This window comes from Anomalospiza imberbis, chromosome 5 (genome assembly GCF_031753505.1).
Source record: "Anomalospiza imberbis isolate Cuckoo-Finch-1a 21T00152 chromosome 5, ASM3175350v1, whole genome shotgun sequence".
Classification (NCBI taxonomy): Eukaryota; Metazoa; Chordata; class Aves; order Passeriformes; family Viduidae; genus Anomalospiza; species Anomalospiza imberbis.
In genome coordinates this window covers 65,825,649-65,852,205 of record NC_089685.1, presented here as the reverse complement: position 1 = coordinate 65,852,205, position 26,557 = coordinate 65,825,649, and the positions used below count along the sequence as shown (strand labels likewise).

The 26,557-nt window shown below is 37.3% G+C and overlaps 1 long non-coding RNA gene across 1 annotated transcript in view; it reads left to right on the top strand.

Moving 5' to 3' along the window:
- The first annotated feature begins 2,651 nt into the window (after positions 1-2,651).
- LOC137475044 (uncharacterized) overlaps positions 2,652-26,557 on the top strand; it is a 35,623-nt gene continuing 11,717 nt past the window's right edge. Inside the window, exon 1 of the long non-coding RNA XR_010999658.1 lies at positions 2,652-2,747. This is a non-coding gene — a long non-coding RNA (uncharacterized lncRNA). The remainder of the gene's footprint in view (positions 2,748-26,557) is intronic.

Below are 26,557 nucleotides of genomic sequence, written 5' to 3'. Positions count from 1 at the left end.
ACAGCCTGACATTACAAGACATTTCTGTTACAGCTCTTGCAAAAGACAATGGCAGCAAGAGCAATTTTTATTTTTTTCCCCAAACCATTTTAGAATAGCTTTCTAAAAAATATATTTTTCAGCTCTTTCCACTGATTCTAGTTTTAGATCCTAAGCAAACACTCATCATTCACACTGTAAACAACAACAAAAATATGGTGTTTTGTTCCTCGTCAGAGAACATAATTTTCAAACAGTCTTCATGCTACAGCCAGCAAGTTCTGCAATGGGCCTTGATTCCTACCTTTCCACTGACAGAAATGTGTCTTTTCCAGTCGTACGTAGCTTTCCTTTCTGTTGTAGAGTGGTCTTTGGTACATTAAATCTGTATACTACTGGTTCTGCATCTTGGACTAAAGGGATTTAATGAAGATGAGGGAATACAAATGAATCTGTTTCTGTCAGGGTTTAATCTGGGAGAAATTTCCCTGTAAATTCTCAAAAAAAAAAAAAAAAACCCTCAAAAAGACAATTATATGAGTAAGGTAGGTGTAAATAAACCAGTTAAGGATGCACCATCAGGACAATTAATTTTATATGGTTTATAAGTGTGCATATGCATCAAGATAAAATACTCATATACAGAACAAAACTGTGATATGTTAGATGAAAGAGTTTGTATAGATACATCTTTTAATAGTAAATTTTCTTCCTAAATTTCTCTCTTGAGAAGGTGCTTGAAAATTGGTTTCTCCCTTGAATGGGGACAGACTTGCTAAAAAATCTTGTGACGTATAACATGTTTTAGTAGATGTACTAGGTAAAACTGGGGAAAAGTTACTTCAGAGTAACTTGCTATTTTGGCATAAGGCTTTGGGTAAGGTGTAGGATGTCGTGCTGTGCACCTGCTCTCTAATCTAGTGAAGTTAGAAGGCTAATAATAATTCAGAGACTTTCTTTTTGTTTGTTTAGGATTGCATAGAGCTCACTTGGAGCTTCCATTAGCCCTTCACTGTTTTGTGAACACCATGGTCAAAATAACAATGACATTTGCAGGATAAGTGCTTCACTTAGAATATTCAAAGAAGCAGTGTTTTCACATGTCAGCAGTCTACTTAAGCACCCTACCTGAATGACTGAATAGCTGAGCAAAATGCAATCGCTGGAGCATTGTCACAGTGATCATGCTGTAACACTATCCAACTCTTGTATCCCTGTTACCTTTCAGACATTGTCATTTCTCAGCAGGAACAAGCTGTGGGTGCTGTGTGAGAGCTGTGATAATCTGATCAATTGTATTTTAATGTTTGCCAGATAATTTTGTTAACTCTGAAACTCTAATTCAAGTTTTCTTACATTATTGCAATATATCTTATACCTTTATTTACTAATAACTTATTGAAAAGGAGAAAATTATCAGTATGAAGTTGATAGTGCCATCCTTACAGAGATGTTAATAAGAAAATAAAAATCCTCTGGAGGTAGTTCTAAGCTTAGTGATATTTTTAAAGCTTAACATTTTGACAGCTGTCAAGAACTATCTGATCAAAGGAAGTGCATTTGATAAAATTTAATGGTCTGGGAGTCACTTTAGTAGTAATTAATCCTTCTTGCTTAAGCATTTCTTAAACCCTATAAATCCATTTGACTGCTTTAACAACAGTCCTGTTATCAGCTTATTGGGGAAGTTCAGATAAGTGTCCATGTTTTGCATGTATACTCTGAACAACTTATCTTTAGAGACATTGTTTTTAAATGGGAGGAAAATTAGAATTTACTGGCTTGAAAAGGGAGGTCTCTATTGTTCTTTCTCTCTGCACTACACCTACTTTTCAGGTTGACTGAAATAGTTCGAAGGGGATAGCTGAGGGAAAGACTAGTTCACTTGCAGTTTATATAAGCAAAATGGTGCAAGCTTTTCTATAAAACTGTAATTTAATGATGGTATTTATATAAATACAAAATGTTATATGTTCAATAAAATTTTGAAGAGTTGTCTAGGTAAGTCAACAAGAAAGCAATTTTCTTCCACTTCAGTTAATTTGTTCACAGGGAACATATCTTCTGAACAAACAAGCAAATCTAATCACTATAACTTAAAACACAACACAATAACCAGTTTTTAATATAGAAGTGTGTGGTAAGCATTACCAGAGAAGTGTGTAGGAATTTATAGTTCTGAATATAACACCACATCTATCATCTTAGATTTAAGTCTCAGGCTGAGAAGTCAAGTCACTGAGTCTCATTTCTCCTCTCCAGACTGAAGCAGATAGCGGTGAATGCACAGAAGGTTTTCAAAATGTTCAGACTAAATGCTGACAGTCTCTTAAATTCACAGAACTTCTTGAATGGGGGAACATATTTGAATTCAGTCTGACTTATTTGATTCTTACTTCTAAGCAAGGTTGTTTTTGTGTTTAATAAAATAGAAAAACCTACTTTAGAACATAACCTGGCATAGTCTTATGGTTTAGATAATGCACATTGCTAGAAACATGATCTGTTAACTTCTTCCATGACTCTAAAGAAATTTGGTTGATATTAGCTACTTATCTAGAAGGTGTATCTCATTTTGTAAGGTGTTTTTTTTTTTTTTTCCCTGTAGATGGTGCATACCTGTATGCTTTGTTTCAGAGATGGCAAAATTAGCTATAATATGCCATGTATCTCCACAGGGCCTTGGCTTTTATCAGCTGAGGTAATGTGCTTATAACACTACTGAAGTAATATTAAGTGAAAGTAACATCTTGCATCCAACTTAAAAGGTACTTTTATTTAAAAGATACTGAGTATTTGATTGTAACTATGCTACAGCCACTCTGATCTGTTTCAGTACTTGAAACAAGCCTAAACTACTGCAAAATTTTCTCACTGCTCATAGTTTCCTTGAGTAACAAAACACGTGTTGAAGAGTCTTTGGCATATTTAGAGGTTTAAGATCTGATATGTGTGAAGGTTTTAACAATAAATAGACTAATCTGCTAGGATTCACAGGAGGGGAGAAAGGCAGTTGTTAGTTACTGGCATAAGATGCTTGATTTAACACTTTAATAAGTAACCTCTGTCTGACAGATGTGATGTTTTAGAACAGTGTGCCAAGTACGAAGTCTGTCTCTGATAAAATTTATACATTTTCTAATTTCCAATAAACATACATGTCAGAGAAAACAGGAACTCAGGTTTAATGTGAAGACAACTAAATAGTAATGGGACTTTAACATGAAATTTGCAATATTAATTTTAGAAAGGCCTTCACTGACTAGTGAAGCAGGTATGCTGGGAGTTTTTCCCATTTTTATCCCCCCCCCCAAAATGTTTTTAACAAGTTTTTTTTTTTAAGCAAATATAAAAAGAAGAACATATCTCCATTGCAGCAAACAAGAAAAAAACCCCAACAACCAAACCCCTCAGAACAATCTCCCTTTCCATGTATGTCCCTTATGCTCTCTAGATTGAGTGAATGGGTGTAGAATTTTAATTTCAGGGTAATTGGCAACCGTGCTAAAGTATATGTTTGGGTTTTTTTTACTAATTGTTGTCTAACTGATATGCCCATCACTCAGTCAGATTTATGCAAGCACATCCTTGTTTAAAGAGAAACAGAATTTTACAGGTCCAAAATGGTGAAGTTTCTCCAGTACAGATCAAATGGCAGAATAAAGAGGCAGGATAGTAATGTTACATCACTTGCATAGATACTTGTACTTAGTAGTGTAGGTGTATGTGAGGTGTCTTGTAAATCTAGTGGTTGATTAGAACATTGTATCTGAAACGTTTACTTTCCCCATGAGTTTGAAGGTGCTTGCATTTTTCTGACTATGAAATATGCATGTGGGCTTTTTTAAGAGGGTATTTGTTTGAAAACTTACCATCACTGACAGTAATTCAATGATTGCTCACAACAGGATTCTAAAAGCAGTAAAATAACAATTAGAGGCTGAACGTTCTCGAAGGTACTTCAGATGGAATTTTATTGCAGGTGGTAGATAAGAAAAAAGCCATCTTTGACATTCAAAAAGAAGTAAAATTTTTGTTTAACTTCAGTGGAATTTGATCTACTTTATAACTCGTGATAAAATCTTAAGGTGAAATGTGTTTCCTGCATGCAGCTGCATTTACAGGCTAGAATCTTCAGGTTGCCTTGAAAATTGTCCATGCAATTAACCTTATTAGGGACTACAAAACCATGAGTTTAAAGATCTATTTGCTTTGAGAAGTTACAACAGAATTACCCCTTCATGTATCCTATTTTTTTTTTTTTCTGGTAGCAAAAGAAGATCACTGAAACTTTTGTCTTGATGTTTGTCCATATTTAAAATTGCTCTCACATGACTGATCAATAACATACATCTTGAATCCATACTTTTAGACATCTAGAAATATTACTCTGTGGTATCAAGAATGCAGCCATATTAAAGTTGCTAAAAGTCACTGCAGTGAACGGCCTGTGCACACCCTGGTAGCATGCAGCAGATCTGGAGTACTTTGTCTGACCAAATTGCCATTGCACTAGAAACTTGACTAAGTATTGGCTGTTCTTCGGGAGTAGTCAGCATGGGTTCACCAAGGGGAAATCATGCTTGATGAATCTGATAACCTTCTATGATGGCAGGATGAGTCCATGAAGGGGGAGCGGTGGTTATTGTCTGCCTTGACTTCAGCAAAGCTCTGCCATAACATCCTTGTAGGTAAGCACAGGAAATGTGGGTTAGATGAAAGGATAGTGAGGTGATCAAGAAATAGGTGAATGGCAGAGCTCAGAGCATTGTGATCATCAGAGTAGAATTCAGATGGAAATCTGCAGCCAGTGACATTCCCCAGAGATTGACACTGAGTCCAGTCTTATTCAACTTGTTTATCAGTGACCTAGATAAAGGGGTAGAATGTACCCTTGGCAAGTTTGCTGGTGAAATGAAACTGGGACAGCGACTCTGAAGGTACTGGGGCAGCACATCTGAAGGTTGTGCTGCCAGTCATTGAGAGGCTGGAGAATTGGGCAGAGAGAAACAAGAGCAAGTGTGAGGTGTGAGGTCCTGTATCTGGGGAGAAATAACCCCAAGTACCAGCACAGGCTGGGGGCTGACCCACTAGAGAGCAGCTCTTAAAGAAGGACCTGGGAGTCTTGCTGGATGACAAACTGACCATGAGCCAGGGGTGCCCTTACAGCCAGGGGTGCCAATGATGTCCTAGGGTGCATTGGGAAGAGTGCGGCCAGTAGGTCACAGGATGTGGTCCTTTTGCTCTACTCCACCCTAGTGAGACCACAGCTGGAGTACTGTGTTCCGTCCTGGTTTCCACAGTTGAAGAAAAACAAGGAGCTCCTGGAGACAGTCCAGTGGATTAGGGCTGACTGGGGATCTGGAGCATCTCTCATATGAGGAGAGACCGCAGGAGGCGGGTCTGCTTAATTGAGAGAGGAGCAGACTGAGAGGGAATCTCATAAATACATGTAAGCATCTGAAAGGATGGTGCCAGACTTTCTTCAGCAGTGACCAGGGACCAGATAAGGAGTAACTGCTGTAAACTAAAACATAAGAAATTCCACCTGAACATGAAGAAGAACATCCTTACATTAAGAGCACTGGAACAGGCCTCCCAGGAAGGTTGTGGAGTCTCTCTGTCTGGAGACACTCCAAACCCACCTGGATCCTGTGTAACCAGCTCCAGGTGATCATGCCTTGGCAGGGAGGTTGGGCTAGAGGATCTACAGAAGTCACATCCGACTCTATTCTGTGATTCTGTTAAGTGCCTGTAAGAGCTTATAAAAGCTTATGGCTCACCTGTCCAGTGATAACCCATTCAGATAATCCTCGGTAGTGTTTCTTAACTCTAAGTCCTACTAGATTTCAATTAGAGTTTAGATCCTTTACATCTGGATATAAAAACAGAAGTTTGATCTTTATCATTGAAGCATTATTGAAAATGAAGGATTGTTAGTTATCATACAAAACTTTTTTTTATGTTGTCTTAATGAACAATTAATGTCAGGGAACTCTGAAAAGATCCCAGTATTATGTGCCAAATGGCACATTTGGGTGAATCAATTAAACACTTGCTTTGCCCTTCATTCCTCTTGGAAAAAGCAATTTTCATGTGAGAATAGTCTGTGCTTTTTTTGTCCCAAGCTTTTCTTTGTACAATGAAATGTAGGACTCTGCTAGATTTCATTCCAATGGGGGTCTTTGTCCCCTTTAGAGCCAGTAGAGAGCAAGAAAAAAGTGTCTGAAATTTGAAAGGCCTGAGGAACTGTAGCACCCTGAGTGCTGTTGACTGGGGGACAATTTCTTGGAATAGTTCTGTTCTGATAAATGTATGTGTGATTGGTCTGGTAGTCCTCCAGGACTAATGGTCTATCACTATCTAGGGAAAGTTTCAAAATGCTTGATCAATAGGGCTGGAAATACTGAGTCATAAGAACAATTATCTGTGTTTAATGCCCTAGAGAATGGTAGAATATCCAAAAAAGGCCTATTATAATTTGAGTCTGATGCTTCTGTCCCCCTGTGACCTCTGTGGGTCTCCCAGAACATGTAGAAGCATCATTGAAATAAAGTTCAGGGCAAATTTTGCCTTTTGACACACTACCCAGGCAACTGTGCAGATTTTGCTCTGCAAGAACTTGCCATTAAAATGCATTTAGTAGGCTGAGACATATGGAAGCTATAACACATCTGGTCCCTAAAGCCAAATTTTGTATGAAGCACTATTGGTCTTTTTTCATTCCTAAATGTTCTCTACTCTGATGGTAGATTAAATGGTTTGTAATGTTTCCCAGTATGTTCATGTTCATGTAAATCAACACATAATCTATCAGCATTGTATCACTTTGTCTAGTGATATTTCTCACTATTGATTTTGTATAGCTTTGAATACAGAATACTGGAGGAGTGATTACCTTAGTTACACCATTCTTTTAGTTTTAAAACATGAGGTCATTCTGATGCATTTTTATTTCTGGTTTAAAAACTCCATTGCCCAAAACAACAGCTGACAGTTGTCTTAATGAAGAATTAAGACTGAGGATATGAGCACTTGCACAAGCATAAAAGATACTTGATGATGTATTATAATATTCCCCAAGCAAAGCATTCCTAAGAAATAAAAGGGAATCATAATGTAAAAGATGGTAAAGAGAATCTGCAGACTTGATATATGGATATACACTTTCTCTTGCCTGAGGAAACTTACCAAGTATAACACTGAGTAATTGTACTATTTCTGTCCTCAGAAAAGATTATATTAATAATCAAATTAAATTTCAAACCCATATTTCTACCTCTTTGATAACTATGCAAAGCATTTTTGAGGTTGTTTGGGACAGTAGTGGCACTTTATAGAATCATGGAATGGTTTCATTTTGGAGGGACCTTAATGGTCATCGATTTTCAACCCCCTAGCCATGGCCAGGAACATCTTCCACTAGATCAGGTTGCTCCAAACCCCATCCAGCCTGACCTTGAAAACTTCCAGGGCTGTGGCATCCACAACTTCTCTGGGCAACCTGTGTCTGTGCCTCACCACTCTTGTAGTAAAGAATTTCCTCCTAATGTCTAATCTAAACCTGCTCTCTTTCAGTTATGAGCCGTCAACCCTTGCCCTGTCACTGGATGTTCACCCTGTACAAGAGAACCTGGGCTGATCTCTCCTGAACTAGCAGTAATCACTTGGTTCCAGGCCTAAAAGGCAGTGTAGCTACAGAAGGAAGATGCAGCACATCAGGGTTTTTTCTTCACATCAGGTATTCTGAAGCCTTCAGATGCAAAGATGTAAAGTTTTATAAGCCCCCATGACACTGACAGATTTTCACCTCTTTAAATAATGCTATTTGCTTACAGTGTCTGCTCAAGAGCAGATGTAGCCCATTAGGATCCAAGCTTGTCATGAGTCTAGGATCTTATTGACAACATGGCTTTTCATCTCTGAAAGAGGATTGATTTAATTCACTTGTTAATTAAATCAAGGTTAATTAATTTACTGAAAAGACTGTAGTTTGATGTTGTGACATGTTCTGGCAGGATCAGATTGATGTTGCTGCTCCCTGATGTCCATTCCCACTGTTGATCAGCTTTACTGACAGAAGTGTGGTGTAGTCAGTGCAGTGACCAAATTAAGGAACTGATCCATCTGAAAAGCAACCTGGTAAAATGAAACAAAGTGTTTCCCATATTTTAGTATTTCTTCTATGAAACAAGACCACCTTCCCAGCCTTGTGTGCCCTCACAGAAAGCTAAGAAACTATGAGAGGATGGGAAAAGCTGCAGGTGGAAATTTATGAGGAATTTTGTAATAAGAGACCACAACTACAGATGGCAGGGATTGCAGAGCTTTTTTTTCTAGCTCTTCCACTCAAGAGTTGAGTGACTTTGAATTTATAACTTTCCTATTGCTTGTAATTCTTTTAAAACTCTACTGAAATCTGAAGGAAGTAATTTTTTTTATTGAAAAATGTTAAGTCAGAGGAGTGAAAATGTTTCAATTTTACACTGACTTTTGCCAGAGGATGTGTTTTGCTACAGTGAGCTACAATGAGGACTACAGTCTTCCTTGACTTTGCTCCATGCCTGAAAGTCATAGAGTCATAGGATGGTTTGGGCCGCAAGGAACCTTAAATATTATCAGCACTTGGTCTTAGTTGCAGTCTTCTGAAGTTTTTGCGTCTCTCTGCAAGCAGCCTAAGAAGCGCTGGAATCCCAGTTCTAGCCAGAGATTTTCAGAAATTCTGTGCAGTTACCCTTTCTCATCGCGAAGAACAAGTTATATTCATGGGAATCTAAGCAGTGTGGTTGTATTGGCAGAGTGATTTTTTTTTCCTTAAATCAGATGTTTCTAATATTTGCTTGACTAGAGAAGATATATTTTTCAAAATATTTGACTTCGAGGAACAGGAACTCTGTTTTGCTCATCCTAATGTTATGCTTTTAATCAAGATCTCTGTCTGGTTTTAGTATGTTTTTGGTTTGTTTACGTTCCTTCATTCATTTGCTTTCAGCACTCCTACCTGGAGAATGTCATATAAAGATCAGTTCTATAAGAGTTTATTTGAGTAATGCACTTTAGTCATCCTGTGAGTTATAGACCTTTCGGGTCATCATTGGTGTCCTTCCTTTCCTTTTGTCTCTGTATAATATATGTTAAAAATGTATGTATTTTTTTCCCTCTTAGATGGTCATTTTTATGTTTCTGTGATATTCCACTACTTACATTGTTTTTTTTTTTTTTAATTATTTCATATTGTACATGGGTGACTGCAACCATGATTGACAGACCACAATTTGACAAAGAATATCTTCTATAAGAAATATATAAAAAAAAAAGACAACATTTTTTTCTTCTGTCTAATCTAGTGCATCTGCAGACTGATTCACTAAACTGCATATGAAAGGAGAGATGTCAATAGTCAGTGATAGGACAAGGGAAACCAAACCCTAACCACAGTTGGGCTCTTAGGCTGCCTGTTCAGGTTCTGAATTAGACTGAAAAGTGCTGGCCTATTTGTTTTGCAAGATGGCTAAAAAAGCTTCTCTTTATAATTCTTCAACTGTTTGAGATGAGAGGTAGTATTGGATCCATGGTACATAAAACACTCAAGTGTGAACATAAGACTGATGCAATAGGAGATTGCCATGGAGAAAGCTTAGGTAAAAGATGTATTTGGTAGTCCTGTAGAAAGATTTTTATCTTGTTTGAAGCATGTTTAGTTTGTATAGTAAAGAGCTAGTACAGTTCTGTGGATTTTAGGGGTTTTGTATTTGAAAGTCTTGTAGTAGGATAGCTGCTTTTTTTTTTTTTCATTTATTCCACTTGCAAACTGTATTGCATGGGAAGTTCTTTTCTGCACAGAATGGGTTATGTGTAGATCCATGGAAGGACACAGATTTGTTGTGGAAAATGGGAGGATAATGGCCCAGGCTGTTTTGTGCAATGATTGAAGCAGTGGTAATTTATCACTTTGGGATAAATTAAGTTTTTTATTCACACATCACTCAGAATTGATTTAGCATAAAAATGTCAAACTTACTTTATAATCTTGCTCTCATCAACATTACCTTGGCTGTCCAGTGTTACACTGACCTTCGAATAATACATTCTGTGTGAATAGTTGAGCTTGATTGATGTTGTGTGGATTTTTAACAGCAACTGGGACTGGTAACTCTGTATAACTGGGCATGAATTTGTTTAGTGATGGAAACAGTAAGAGATGTATGCACAGTGTATATGCACACTTTTCTGTAGACTGCTGATATTGAACTTACCACTGTTCAGTTATCACAGTGGCAGTTCACTTTCTGATATTGACATCACAAATAAGTTTTATTTACTATTTTATTATTTAGTATATTATTATTTAAGGTATCTAAATATACTCAGTTGTATCTGTCTTTATTCCTAGTACTATAGATTTTGGATTGAAAGTGTAAATTAATTTAGTAAATTTTCCTTTTCTCTCTGCTCCCATCATTTTTTTCCTCATCTTTTCTCATACATTATCCTCAGTATTCCCTTTATGCACTTTTTCTCTGTTTTTTAATCTTTGATATCTGACATCACCTGAGCACGGTAAAGTAAGTTGCTTTCCATTTCTGCTGAATAAAGCATGGTCTAAGGATAGTTCTATATATTTACAGAGAATGGTCATCACGTAACTTTGATTTTAAAATTGCAATTCTACACTGATAGGCAGCCACAAAGTACTGTATTCCCCCTAAATGCATTCATTTTGTGAAATCATGTTTGTATCTGGATGCTTTAGTTTATTTTAATTTAGTGACATTAGATACATAGCTGCAAGTTATCCCTGTGCAAAATCTTTGGAGGCTCTTTGTGCTGTTGAAGTGAAGGATACAGTTTGAATATGATGAAATTACTACTCAGCTGCGCCAGAGTATCATCTTTGGAGATGTGTTTCCTTTTAATTAATGATGTAAAAAAGGAACTGACATTCTGTGCAAGATCCTGAGAGGAGCTAGAGGATCTGGTGCTTACTCTATAGCAAATATTGTATTTTCACTTTTAAATGATGGATCCTTAGGAGGCAATAAACACAGAATCCCACCCTTGGTGCTGTTTTTTTAGGATTCATGCAGGAAGTGCACTTCAAGACATGGTACCACAAACAAAGCTGCGTGTCCTGTAGAGATCTGTAGAGCTATGTATTCCCTGAAATGTTGTTTAAGTCCTGAAAGCTAAACTTTGGCAGGTTTCTCAACTCTGTGAGATGTTACATTGTGACTGTTCTCCTCATTTTTAAAAGCTAAGGTATTTATTTATTCATTTTACCAGAAGCTTTGAGCTAGGCAGCCTAGTGATTTCTCTAAGCTGCACTGCTTCTAATGTAAGGACCATGATATTTTTGAGGCCTGGAACATACAGCTTATGGTTTTTGAAGCAAGGTGTACTGTCAGTTTCTTTAATCATTTTGGTTTTTAAGCTGCTCTGTGGCTGGACCTCTGGTTTCCCTGACTTGGGACTTCAAAACTTTCTGCTTCACTCTGGGTAAACAGGGTATCTGTAAATTGGGATAAAATTGTTTTTAGCATTCTGTACAACTAGACTGGACTTCCAAGATTACCTCGGTTCAATTGTTTCTCTGACATCTGTCACACTGCTTTTGCTTTCAATTTTTTTTAGCTTCCCAGCCAAGTTAGTAATAAAGCTTGAAATCTTTCTCCTCATCTGAACCCACTTGCTGCTTCTATAGTTGTCAAATTTGTGCTCTGTACTAAAATGTCTCTGTAGTGCTTTTAAATTTAAGTGTTAGTCTATAGCTATAAAAAATCCCTTTTGTGCCTGCCTATGCAAAAAAAAAAAAAAAAAAAAGAGGGCAGAATTAATACTTCACTGATTGCTGTGAAAGACTGGATTAAAGCCTTCTAGTAGATGTCTTCCTTGCCATTTCCCCACTTCTCTGGCCACAGCTAACAACATAATTGCTGGCCTTTTGAACATAGACTGAGATTACACAAAGCAACCAGACAGATCTAATAGTTTGATGCTGCTCAGGTTACTGCCTTCTGGCTTTCTTATTGGGATCTGTGAATCTGATCCTGGGTGAATCACAACAGTTCACTGCTAGAAAAATAATGTATGGAAAAATAGGGGAGAATAAAGTGAATTTCTTCTTCACAATTTAAAAATATAGATCAGCTTACTTGAGAGAATTGCGCCAAGGAAAGATCCTGACTGCATTCCTGGGAGCTGAGGATCTCCAATGGAGCATGGATCACCCCTGTCAGTGAGTACTTGACCAGCATTGCAGTAAAACCTTGCTCTTCCTCAGCAGATTCTTAAGATGGCCAGAATGACCCTATGGGCTGGGATGAAGCTGTGTCTATTAGGTACTTAGGTTTGGCACAGTTCTTGCAGAAGTTTTCTACCTGTTTGATTTTCTTTGATTGCAGGTAACCAGACATACAGCTGATGCACGATTTCAGCACAAAAAATCAGTATCTCCTCACACACTGGGTTGGAGCCAAGAACTCTGTGCTATCCCTGCACAGTGAGAATAAATTCTTTGGTTGCAAATATGGTATGACTTTGTGAGTGGCAAATAAAAACTGTCAGCCTTCAAAATGGCACTAGGCATATTTTTAACTGCTTTTATCCCCTGCCATGATAAAAGTACAGAATTCAGTAACATGAAAATAAAACATCATTTGCAATGTCACTATGTGATCAATGGATTACTTCTTCCTAGAAAAAAAAAGAAGCCAAGAGCTGAAATATTTAAGCCAAAAATATTTAAAATTGAGAGTATTTTTCCTTTTAATATTAGGTACCACTGCCATGATCTGGCCTAGAACTCTCTACTTTGTCATTTGGTTTCTCAGAAGCAGAGATCAGAAACACCTCCTTGTTTTCTAATACTCCAGCATAATGATCCAGTTTTAAGAATTTTATGTTATTACTTTAACTAACAACAGCATTCCTTCTATCTGTCTCCTCTGTGTAATCCTACCAGTAAGTGCACTAACAGTGTGACCTGCAGGCTGTCAACCAGGTGATCATCACTGAAGTCCCTACTTCATTTTAGCACAGGAGCTCAGTCTACCCTATTTTGGCAAACTGCTGGTATTAAACTGCTGGAATTGACCCTGTTCTCTTCACAGATCAAAGCAGGGCTTTTCACTTCCTCGTCTGTAGCTCTACAGTTCTGGTGTCTGTTTAGCATATGCTAGAGCCATATGTGAGAAAGGGAGGTGTTAGCTTTTCCCTCCTCTCTGTGCGTAACCTGGGAAGCTACGGGTGATGTCTTGCACGCATGTGAGAAGTACCAGCTGCAATCCATGTGTGATCAGAGCAGGCTGAACTTCTGTGCTGCAGTCTCACAGCCCTATAGATGGCTACTTAACAGACCTATCCTACTGTTTTCTTCCTTGCTGAAGGATGTATTTTAAAATCATTCATACATTCAAGAGTGGTTTTGTGTTTCAATTTGTTTTGTGTCTTTCTACAAGTTCGTTAAACTATGTTTTGAGCTACAGTGTTATGTTAACTGTATGAGCTCTCTTATTGATACAGAAGTGGCTGAGGAATCAGTCTGTAATGATGATTCAAACCAGACATCTTTCAGAGTTCTTTTTTGTCTTATGAAATAACAAATATGGAGGTATGGTAATAAAGGACATTTTTCTATAACTGAGAGGACAGTACAGCAGAAGGAATGAATTTCGGTGGTGGGAAGGGGAGAAGGACGATGGAGGACATGAAGCTGGTGCAATAGGCTATGCTGAAAGAAATGTCTGTCCCTACTCTGAGAGTCACTTAAGTAGATAATCCATTTGCTTAGCTGGTTTCTGGCACTTAATGAAGAAAGTTCAAAAAGGTGGATGAAAGGCCATCACTTGCTCACTTGGGGGAAAAAAAGGATTCAGCTTTGAGCTATGTGCTGAAGTCTTGAAATTCTTCTCACCCCATGCCAGCCTGATTGACATTACTGGAGGAGCATGTGATGTTTCAGTTCTGACTTTTTGTTTGATGAGTTGTCAGAATACTTGTTTGATTGATTTTGTTTCTTAGAGGGCACATATCTGAGTAGGGGTTCCTACCCCTGCTTAGAAGCAGGTGAAAAATGAAAAGTGTGGCTTCTGATAGAGAGACCAAAGCCCAGTGTGTCCACAAAGAGCAGAAGGAGGATGCTTAGGGGATGGAGCTGTCATTTGTGTGCATGTCTACGTATTTCTTCCCTTTGTTTTTTGTGCAGGCTTTGAGGTGTAATGAAGTGTTATGTATACCATTATTTTTGCTTTTGAGCTCATGTACACCACTAACACGGTAAGTAAATGATAGTAAACTTTCTTTGCTGCAAAGCTCTTAATTTCAGGACCTGCATAAATGCATTGTGGTTCCTTCTTTTTATAAAGTTAACTAAATGATCACATTCTAATAAGCAGGCAAACTGCCTGAAGTATAGCTGTTAAATTTTCTTTGGTTTCCCTACACTATCAGGATTTAGTGCAAATAATGCTTAAAAAAGTGTGCAGCAAACACATCTTACAAATGATTTGACAAGAAAATCTCTCTCTCTGCACCATAGAAACTCTTGATTTCCATCAGTGAAAATTGCAAAATGATGATAATTATCTGGAACTTTTTGCTATGCCATAAGAGAATGATAGTGTCACCTCACTAATAATCTTATTTTCGAGCTGATGATGGACTTTACAGACAAGAATATATCCTTACCATATGTTGCATGTAAAGTAAATTTTTACGTGCATGTATCTAGCTATCTTTTATAACTCCTGATATTGGAAATAATTGAAAATCACCTGTTTCACGTCTTGGCAAAAAAATTTGTGCCTGTAACTTAGACCCCAGTGAAAGGATTTTGATGTTCTTAAAAATCCTCTACATTCATAAAAGAAAATCTAAATAGATTTTTCTGTGGGAAGAAGCCCTGATAAAAAGAAGATGGTTTTGATAAAAATAATGATGAATATCTTTCTATGAAAATACAGGAATGAAAAAAACCTATGAAAGTCTAGGAAAAATGGTGCATCACAACACAATCATATTTCTTATTTTAATTTTTTAAGTGTTTTATATTAGTGAATTTTGGGCAGAATCTAACGATGAAAGAATATATTATAAGTCCTAATAAATTCTTTGATTCATTGGTACTTTTGAAACTGTTGAAAATTGTGTTTGCTGAAGTTTTAGCATGTTACATGTTGAACTTGTATGTCCTCTCCCCCTCCCATTACACTTGAAACTGGGGAGGGTGGGGCAGAGGAAGTGGAGCTGGAGGTGGCAGGCAATTATGTTGAACTAAAACTTCTGCAGATCTGTTAGCAGCTATCTAAAAGCCTCTGAAGTTAATGGGAAGATTTCCACTGCTTTTATGTTGTGGATGGGATGCTTTGTACATTCTTTCTTCATTGTGTCATTTTGTCTCATTTGCATAGTTAGTGTTCTTCATTAATTTATTGCCTCTTTGCTCATAACTGTTAAAGGGCCCAAAATGTGCTGTTGGTACTTGTCACATAATAAAATGTTAGTATTTTGTCAGAACAGGTTGTTCTTCCATTTAGGTGCATTGAAATTCATGAAGATGTTGAAAATATGGATTAATGTTGACCCTCTGAGGTTTTAGGGGGAACTTTCTGCACTTTTCCTATAATAGTATTAGTTATTTATTAGTAGACTGTAGGAAAGCTGCAGTCTTTAGGATATAAAAATAATGCTTGTCATCTGTTGGTTCTGGAAAGTTTTAACTGTTACCTGTTTTTCATTACTATTCTTCCACCTGAAGAGAAACTCATATGTATGAAGAAACCTGACCTTACAATTAAAACTCAAAAGAAGGAAAATGTAGGGAAAACAAAATCTGGCCAGTTGTGTTGTTAGATTTAGGATGTTTACTTTAACAATGTCCATAAGACTTAATTTTAAGATGTGGGCAGTTCATTTTTCTTACCCTCCTTCCAACCATCACATGTGTGAGGATGTGACGTTTCATATATGCTTCACACGCGGTGCATGATCATGATTTTACTAACTCCTTTTCTCATCGCCATTTTTTTTCTCTGCATTGTGAGATTTGGGTTTTTAGTTCTTTAATTATGTATCTTTTGATGATGTGCTTTATTTCTCATTTTGGTTTTTGTTTCATTAGTCTTCTGATAGAGAATGAAAAGTTTTTCAGTTTGAAACAGTAGAAAGTAAAAAACCAAAAGTTTGATTTAGGGAGATAGCCTGATGATTAAGGATAGATGGGATCTGTGAACCATGGAAGATAAGAACTCAGAAAACTATGAAATTTGTAACCCTGTTGCATGCAGCATGAATAAGGTGTCCCATGCTCAATCATAACCTAGAAGTACGTTTTAGTAAATCAATATTTGGTAAGTAAAGGGCAATTTAAAAAGAAATTATCTATTTGGTGATAAAGAGTTTAAAATATTTCTAAAGACAATATATTTTATGCATTATAAGTGCAATTTTAAATGTGTGCCTGATGATTCAGATTACCTTGCAAGCAACATGAAATGCATCCTTTTGTATATGTCAGTCTTCAACAAAGCATTGTTTACACCATGGATCAAATATGCAACATTAAAATTCATTATAGCCATATTACCCACTCTCATTATATGACAGAAGTGTGTCAGTGAAATTAGCAGCCACAAAAAAGACAAAGATTTTCTTACCTATTAGTTGGAAGGTAGCAGCTGTTTGAGTAATTCCACAGAGGGATAACAATGACCAACTGACTTGCACGTTTTAAAGAAAAAATGATATCAAATCCTTTGAGGATGCCATATGTTCCAGGCTTTGAGGCAGGCTGTGTATGCTATCATAGCAATTAGACAGACTGGAGACTCTGCTAAAATTTTATCCAAAATGCCAGCAGAGAAGTATTTCTTGGGGCTTTTTAATTGTGAACATGCGTAGACATGCATATGCTCCCATTATTTATTAGAGGATAAGTTAGTTAAAGTGTAGAATTTTTTCCCAGTCATTTCCCATAGAGAACTATGTATAAATAAGCTGGTTTGGTGTGGGGTTTGGGGTTTTTATTTATTTTCCTTTTAAATTATGCTTGAACTTATTTAGGCTTTTTTAGTTATGTATGGCGGTTATCCCTTTGCTTACAGAAGAAACTGTGAAATAATGTTGCTTAGAATAATTCTAGCTTCTTTTGTCATTTGTGAATGAGGTCTGAAGGATGCCAAGTCTTCTCAAACAAACTTGGTAATTGCCACAGGGAGTTGGACCATTCAGATGATCAATGGATCCATCTGTGTGTTCTGTAGTTTGGTATTGAACTTCTGTATTTTGATGTGACTTCTTGCCAGCCCTATTGTGATTTAAGAAAGCTTTTATTGACCAGTTTACCCAAACTGGGCACATACAAATAATCCGTGCTGATGTTGTGGAGATGGGTCACCTGCCAAGCTTTGGCTGGCTAAAAGGAAGATGCCTGTATCAGAAAAGATCTTTTTGGAGCCAGTAGGAAGCAGAAAGGCCTGTTAGCTGAAACTGCTGTGAAGATGAGTTAAATCTGTGCAACACAGTCTCCAGAGACCCACCAGGGCGCATAGCCCTCCATTAACAAGCTGAGAGATGGTTTGTCTATGGATACCCATATGTACTCAGAGCTTCTATGTCCATTTTGAAGCAAGGCCTTTTCTGCTGTAGAGGTTGTATTATTTCTTAATCTAATAACTGTAAGCAAGATCCACACTGGCACTTGTCTTCCAGTGTCTTGGTTCTGTTTGGTAGTTCACAAAGAGCCCTTCTAACTCTATAGGCATTTTGGCATTCAGCTTTTATTTAAAGCACAAACCTTGTACATGTACCAAAAAGCTCCTCAAAGCTTTATAATTTCAGGTCACAGTGCTTTCTAATGCAGTATTGCAATGTTACTGTATTGAGTACTGTGATGCCCAGGTCCCCTTGTAGCCCCTCTCCTCTCCCTGACCCTCATCCAGAACTGCACTGAATTCCCAAATTGATCCCTGAAGTAAACAGAATTATTTAGCTTTACTGTTTGATGAAGATAGGGACTACGAAGAAAGCAGTATAACCAAAGGCTTGCCGAAGAGGCTGTGCAAAACTACAGGCGTGGAGTATGGAAGAGTTTGAGGTCTGGGATTTTGTGATCTGTTAGATTTACTGCCAGGAGGACAATGTAAAGGAATGATGGATCCTGTGTTTTTCTGTGATGCAGTGAAAGAATATAAAAACTGAATCAATAGTGAAATTCTAAAGGCAATACGATATGAGGGCTAATTTATGTGTTTGAGAATAAAAGCAAAAATATTTTCTGAATGGTTTAGGTTTTGTTTTTACTTTTTGGGGTCATTTTATCCCACAGAAACAGACATTTGAAACTGTGAAGCTTGCCATCACAGAACCAATATTGATCAATATAAATGAGATTGTTTATCATAAGTAGTGAAATCACAGTCCTATGGTGAATACAGTTTTAAACATACTTCTGTAGTTTATCATCCTTAGCTTGCTGAGGTATGTGTTGATGTATACTGCAGAATCTCAGTAAGTAAGTAATAATTATTGCTGTACTTAGGATATATAAATTAATTTTGGATTTGTTTTTTTCATTAATTTGTTTAAAAGAAGCATCAAAAATGTTTTAAATGCCTGGTATAAGAGTATAATTTTCTACTTGACCTCAGTATTATGCACCCAGGTATTTATCTGCTATAAAGGGATGAAGGGAAAGCTTCTTCCCTTAATTTATATGTTAGGAGTTTCTACATTTTCTTTCCTGATTTTCACATGTTGTGAGCACTGATATTTCTGGAAAAGCCACAGACTGTTGGTGACTGGGGGCATGTGATGTCTCTGGATCTGTCTCCATGACTGTGGTACCAATTCTTCAGGGCTCCTAACAGTCAGTTAGGCTGAATCAAGGAATCTGCTATTAATCACCATTCCTTTGAAATGCCTTTGCTGCTGCTGTGGAAAAAAACAGGGATGCAGGCAGTCCTTGAGCACTGGCATTGAACAAGGATAAAGCTGTGGCAAGCACAAGGACAGGATCCTGGGACATCTCCATTCTGAGGGTGCTGTCTGCCATGTTTCAGCCAAAAAAGCATCTGACAGGAAGGTGGTGGCGGAAGGTGTTTGCTCTTCAGTTAAAATGCAGTCCCAAAGGGAAGGGGGAGAAAAGAAAAATCCTCTCTGCACTGGAGGCATTGTGAAGTGAGAGGATTTCTTCCCAAAGGGATTTTTTTCCTTTTAGGGAAAGGTTATTGCTGTTTGTCTCAACAAAGTGATGGTGGACTATCTCTTTCAATTTTTTCTTAAGGTGTTATTTGCTAGTTATACATCAGTCATTTTCATCCTCAGGAAATTGCATGCAGTCACTTCTTACTCTAAGTCATGGACCCAAAGCAATGTAGGGCAAAAGGATTAAGTTTAGGTATTGTGATATCTTCTTTGTTACACCTCAGAGGTCTTTCCTGCTGAAATTAAATGTAATTGAAGTTGCTGCCTGGATACCTCACAAGCATGGTGCATCAGGCTGGAAGGAACTGTCTGCAGCACTGCTGGTAAAAGGGGCGTAGGGGGAATTTTGACAGCTGGATCCTTTCATATCTGGGTTCTGGAGTCATAAGCCTCTTAGGGAAAGAAATTTGTACAGGCCTATTGGGTAACTGAATTTGGTAAGGCCCTTGACTTAGGCACAGTGTACAGTCATGCCTTACTTTTAGTTTGGAAAGCCCAGGATCCTTTAAAGGGGAGCAATCATTAAGAAATTAAGCAAATAAGCACATAAAGCACTTCATTGACTCCCATTTTACCAGGTTGCCTATACAGAAGCAGGATTGTATTAATAAATAGCTGGAAGGGACTTTACTTATTCTAATAAACCCAAGGGAGAAGTATGTGGGAGAAGTCAGTGCAGGGGTAGGGGACAGACACAACTGGGCACACATCTTACTTTGTATAACAGCTGTATTGCTTCCAATGCTTCCTTAAAAGTTCTGCTCCTTTGCCAAGAAAGTAGAATAAACCTTATAATGAATGAAATTAAAAAAAAAAAAAAAAAAAGGTCAGTATCCAAAAACAGTAGCAAATGAATATAGAGAGATCTGTACCTATACAAATCTAGGTGTAGGTAAAGAAGAATAGGCGTAGTCTTTCTGCAATATTGTCTGGGAAGTTTGTGATTTAAATTACAGAGTAAAGATGGTGAGATATATACAAGAGAGAACATTGGAGTTCAATATGTTGAATCTTTTAATTAATCTGTAAGATTTTTTTCCTAGGATTTTTAATACCTTGCACAGTTTTACTTTTGTTGCTGTTTTTATTGCAACAGCAGTTTATGCTGTATATACAGGCATTAAATATTTTTTCTCTAGCAATGTTTGCTATTGACTTTACACGTGCTTCTCTATGTAAAACAAAATTAGATTTCCTAATATATCAATAGAAAACTCTGTTCAAAAAGCAGACTGATTAATAAATGGTCTAGTGTTTCAGCATTTATTTCATTTTATCTCACTGTGAATTGACAGGTTATGACAGGCAATTGAGAACAGAATGCAGTTCAACTTCTTTTGTGCCAATGATATGTCTTTTAAGAGGTAAAATACTTTAATTAAAAAAGACAGTTGAAATCTTAGCTTAAATTTTCCTTGATGTGTCAGATTTTATTGTTGCAGTCTTAACCATTACTATTCTTGTCTTTATATGCCTATTTAAAAAACATTCTTTTCATTAAAAGTATCTTTTTAAAAATTTCCTTCCAGATATTGTATTTATTTTACTGACTTTAGGAAGTAAAAAATATCAATAATAATTCCCTGACTACCTGTTTATTATTTCAAATTTAAACTAGTTTAAATTAGGTTTTCTCTTGCACATGTTTGAAGCAGTAGCATACCACTAGACGGTCTGATCATAAATTAATAATATTATTTTGGTATTTTAGCTGGACATGACTACTAAGAATCATTATGTGTTGTCTAAAATTTTTGTATGAATTAGAAGGTTTATTAAGGACCTCAATTTCTTTTTAAATGGGTAAAGCTGGTGAATTTACTATCAGATAACCTGTATGTGAATTATTCCCTATGTATTTGGCTTGGATGTCATATTTAAATTTTGTTCTCTAAGAATAATTATTTTTAAAATGTTCTTTTGCTGCAGGACAGGTAATCTGGGCACTAAGCACCATAGATCATCCTCTTTGTGTCATCTACTGACAACCATGTCAGCCCTCTTTTCTCTCAGTGTCTAGATTTATCCTTTCCTCAGGTCACCCATCATCTTTCTTTCTCTCTTTTCATGTCTGAGAAACAAAAGGAGAGGGGAAGAAAACCCTCAAACAAAGGAGGAGCAAGAAGACCAAGACTACAGTGAAAGGAGTGGGTAGAAATGCAGTGGGAAGGGCAGAGCAGGCTTCTGAAAGTTTGTCCTAAGAGACTATTCCAGCTCATTTTCACTGTTAGGGCAACTGATTGCCAATAAAAAAGTTGGCATGCAGATTTCAGGGAGTCAGGTTTTCCAAGTGTTTGTTGATCCCATTGTCTCTGTCCAAGCAGCAGGCTTCTTAGCCTTGCAAGAGACCTGGACTGTGTGCTGAGCTGCCTCCCTATCTGGACTTGCATCTGACGGCAAATAAACATGGCCATATGCAGACCATCACTATTACTTTCAGTATGCATCCTTTCCTTAACAAGGTTTGCTACTGGGTTTGTGGACAAAAGCCCAGCTACCCATGTTCTGTCTTTTCACTGACTCTTTGTGATTAGGCAGAGAAGTATTTTTGAAGTAGGCAGCTCAGGCATCAGAAAAAATTACTCTGGTGATAGAATTGCTTCGGCTGCAGTGGAAAAGAGCATTGTACTTTGTTTTGAAAGCTAAAAGAACAAAGAGTGCTTTCCCTGTAATAAGGCCTGTGGCTCCTTCATTCCTCCGCACATCATCACAGAAGGTCAGGCAAGACAATGCAGTGGTTACTTCTCTGGGTCTTTGATAGTTCTGTCACCTCAGTTTCTAGAAATTGATGAGTCTGGCAGCTCATTCATTTCTGGACACTTTAAAAGACACTGAACATTTGTTTTAGTGCCCCGTTCTTCAAAATCTTAGGTGACTTTTGAAGGTGACTACAAGGAAGATGAGTAGAATTGCTTCATGTAGCTGAGTTTTTCAGCTGCTGCTTGATTTAATAGCAAGAAGACACAGACTTCGTACATGAATTCTTTCATTTTGCAGATGAGAAGACAGTGTAGCATTGCCAGCTTCCAACATCCCGTTGAACAATTGGAACTTTTTTCCTTTGGAGACTTTAAAAGTCTGCATGCCCAAGATACTCTCCCTACTACTAGCCTTGCAATTAAAAAAGTATTTGAAAAGAAAGAGAGGTTAACATATCAAAGCTTGCAGAGTCCTGCTTTTGGTCCTGCAATACTATTGTGGGAACTTTGCTTTGGTTTCAGATTCCCAGAAAACTCTCTATTGAGAATGGTCTGTGACTATTTTTAAGTAGCATAAGAACTCTTTATGCTTATATCTTATTGTTATATAGCAATATATAGTATTATATAATCATAATTATATAGTAATTATAGTAATAGGTTAAGAAAATTCTGAGCTGTAGTAATTTGTCTTCATTTTCCCTGAGATTTCTTTTTTCATTTGAATTTATTGAGTAGATTTGCTTTTCTCAATCATTATTTTATCAAAATTTGTTGTGAACTAGGTCCCATCTTGTTCCCTCCCTGTTGTGCTGGCTGCTTTTCTGCAGCTGTTGCCAGTGAGACTTTTGAAAGCTTTAACTCTTGCTTGGCTGCTTAGAAATAGTTTTCGTTAATGGCTATGGTAAAGGTGACTTGGAATTGAGGCTGCTGTTTCAGGATGTATGTGAAGGTGTTGCTATCAAGGAGTCTTTGATAAAAGGCCGGGTATCTTTTGGATGGAGAAAGGGCAGGTGTAGGTAACCATGCCTCAGGGCAAGAGAAGCACCATGTGAGCTCCCGGGGCTCCTCCTTGTGTTTGTTGTGCTATTCTGTGGTTTTGCCCCAGTTTGCTTGGGCTCAGGCGAGGGGATTCCTAGGCTGTTTTCTTTTCTGCCAGCATAATTCGGTGTTACAAGTGAGTGTTAAGCCTGCATCTCTAAGTTGTCAACTAAATGCTCTGAAGGCTCTTTATCAGTTTGAGGAGGATAGAATTGTTGTGTGGAGAAAAGGGACTTGTTGCTCAATTGTTGTTTTATTTGAAAATTTTATCCATCATGGATGTGGGGGCTGTTCCCAGCAAATTTGAAATCTCATCAACACAAAAAGTATGTGTGGGACTTAGAGGGAGGGGATCACTAAGCATGGGTGTGTATTAGAAAAGTGGTTTCAAAACTGTTTTGCTTCTGTGCTTTCTGATAGATGGCACCATATTGCTAACTCTGAACTGCTTGTATGGGGAGGGAAGGGAGCAGACTATGACAAACAACTAGTGGAAAGCAATTTTTCTTTGTGTCAGTAAAACTGAGGAAAAGAGAAACATCACAGAAGCTTCTTTTGTGAATGGTTTGTTTCTAATGTGTATTTGTTATTTTAATTAAAACACTTTTTTAAGCATTAACAAAACACAAAAGATCCTGCCTATGTCCAGGAGAGGCATAAAGAGAGACAAACTGATTAATCCTAATCTTGCCCATTGTGAAAGATTTTATATATAGTCACTATGATCTCTACTCTGACTTTTTAATCTGGGGTCCTGAGAGGTGCGTAGCAATCCTCACTGTTCCAAAATGCTTCTGCAAATCCATATTGATATATCTTTTGCAAAGGTTCCCTTAGAGCTCCCTCCTGCTAACTTCTGTAAGTCTCTGGCTTGCACAGTTATAATCTCTGAGTTACCTATAGCAGCTGCCAGCACTGTCTGCATTTATTATTGTGTAGTAAAAATGTAAGAAGTGTAATTATGGACTTCCCTGATGGTGGAGAGCACGTTACCTATTTTCTTGAGCTTTGCAGGCAAGGCTAGGTCAAATGTAGCTTAGTTGGAATTTAGATTTTTTGGGTTTGGTTTTGTTTAGTGTTTGAGTTTGGGAGAGATGTCTGGTTTGCTGTATTGTTTGGGTTTTTTTAAAATAATAAAGAATTGAATAGCAGTACGGAAGCTGTTTAAACTCCAGTTAATAATTCAGGGAAGAACAGATCCTATAGTTTCCAAAACTTATAACATATCTGAGAGTATCCAAATTTCCTCTGGTTATGTTGACCTGGGATCTATTTGGGATCCTTGTAAATGCCGTCTCATTTCTGTTGGTATGTGTCAGGGTTTGGGTTTTTGTACGTTCATTATCACCAGTTACATTAGCATTTAAGCAAGCTTGCCAGATGGGATGGAAGGACAAAGGAAAACATGTCATGTGTTTCTTGTTCTATCTTGCCCTCTACAGGGGTAGCAGATCATGGATTTCATTCAGGTTCATTTGAATTCTAAAATCTATGTCTTGGTTTGATAGAGATAGTTAAAATATGTTAGCTTAGCTCCCCAGCTGAGTGCAGGGATATTTCTTCTCATGCAGTAGAGGAAAACAATTTTGTTCTTTTCCTAGGACAGAAAAGGGAGATATAAACATTGGAAAGCCTGTGAAACAGATGGTGATTTAACTGGTAAAGTTATTACAGATAGGATGGCAGTCATTCAGACAGAAGATGTGCAAATCATAATAGCTTCTCAGGTGCATATGCATGATACGAGCTGTGTTACAGAGCGGGTCAAGCAATCAGTTTTACATTCATATCCTAAGCCTCAGTCATCTTTGTTAGATCACTCTCCTGTGAGCTGCTTATTCCGTCAGGGCATGGAAATTTATTCTCAAATGAAGAACGTTTGTTTGGCAAAAGAAACAGGAAATTCAAACTGGTGTGACCTGTTTCTAGATGACCAAGATAAAATTACTTTTAGTCTAGTTGGGATATGGTGGCAACTTATTCTTTAAAATACAAATGGAGCTTTTAACTTTAGTGAGGTAACAAAAATATTGCAGGTGTTTTTATGTGGAAAAGAACATCCATAATATTTTCCCACTGTTCTTTCATGTTTCTAAGGTGCTTTTCACTAGAAATATCCTAGTTTTCTTTTTAAGCTTTTATGTATAGGTATGGACCTGCCTATTTTGTCATTCTCTATAGAATCTATTCATTAACACAATGTCATGTAGATGAGTCTTATAACTCTTTGGATAAAGAAAGAAAAAGAACATTTCCAAACATTGAAACATGTATAAATGGATGTGCCATCATCTCCTTGAAAGTGCAGAAAGCCTGCAATAGGAACTTTGATCTTTTGGACCATTCTTATTATCTCTTTGGAGTGTCAACACTCAAACTGTGTGATAAAAATATCAGTGGCAATGTTATCCATTTTTGTGTTGATCACTTTCACAGAAGTATTCACCAACTGAGCCTATTTCTCAAGCCCAGGTCATATTTGAAGCACTAAATTCTTCATCCATTTTTTCTGCTCAACTGCCAAAATTTCCTCTTGCTACAATGATGTTGACAAGTCACTCTTAAAACTTAATTTGCTTATTTAATACAAAATGTTAAGCAGATGTGTTTATGCATTTGAATATGAAGTTCTGCCTAATATCTTTTTACTTTCAAAAAAAGATTAGCAGTGACCTCCGTGATGAAAGTAAATTGAATTTGATACTAGGGAATATTTTACTGAAAGTCTTTTTCAACTCACAGTTCAATAAAATTTGTCAGTTGCTGTGGAAGTATTTCCAATTTGTCAAGTAAAGTACCACAATTACAAAAAGACTTTGACAAAAATCAGAGCAGAAACTATTTAGTCAAGTTCAGGGTCAGAACTGACAGGTGAGAGCATCTGTTTTAAGGCAGCTGATGCTCTAGAGAACCTGAGCAAGACTTAGATGTGTGAATGCCAGGATTGTGAGTATATGCCTTCTCAAATGCCAGCCTCTGGCAGGCATTGTTAGTGCTTCTAGGTTTGACATACCACAGACACACGGGAGTAACACAACCAAGAGCAGCTTCCTTGCCTGTGAAATAACTCTGTCGTATTTCAGGGCTTGCAAGCACCAAGTGCTCGGGAGCCCCAGTAACCCTGCTTGTGCCATGGTGCCTCTCTAGCTAGAGGCAGCCACTTGCAGGGAGTGGGAGGATGCACTAGACGAGGCTAAGACATTTCGCAAGCTGCCTAAGACTTTAGCCCAAACAAAATAATTACCTGTGGAGGTGACAATGATGAAAAAAAGTGACAAAGGAAGTGTGACTAGGCTTCCACTTAAATAAGTGGAACAGATTAGACATGTAAGTAAAAGTTAGGAGAAGCAAAATTGAAATTATCTGCTTTTTTTCCCTAAATGTTGCATAATTTTCATCTTTGACTTTGGAAAAGAACTAATATGTTATTGTAGGACCAATAAAATAGGTAGATTTGAGCATATGGCAAATCCATTATGTATGTTCTAAAAAGAAAAATCTAAACAAGGCCTTAGTAAGACAATAGGACACATTTTACAGAGAATATTAATATTTAAGGCTTGAAAATAATTCAGAGTGGGATAAATGCTATAAGGGTTTACTAAAGGTGTGTTGTGCCAGGCAGAGATGTTCTCTTT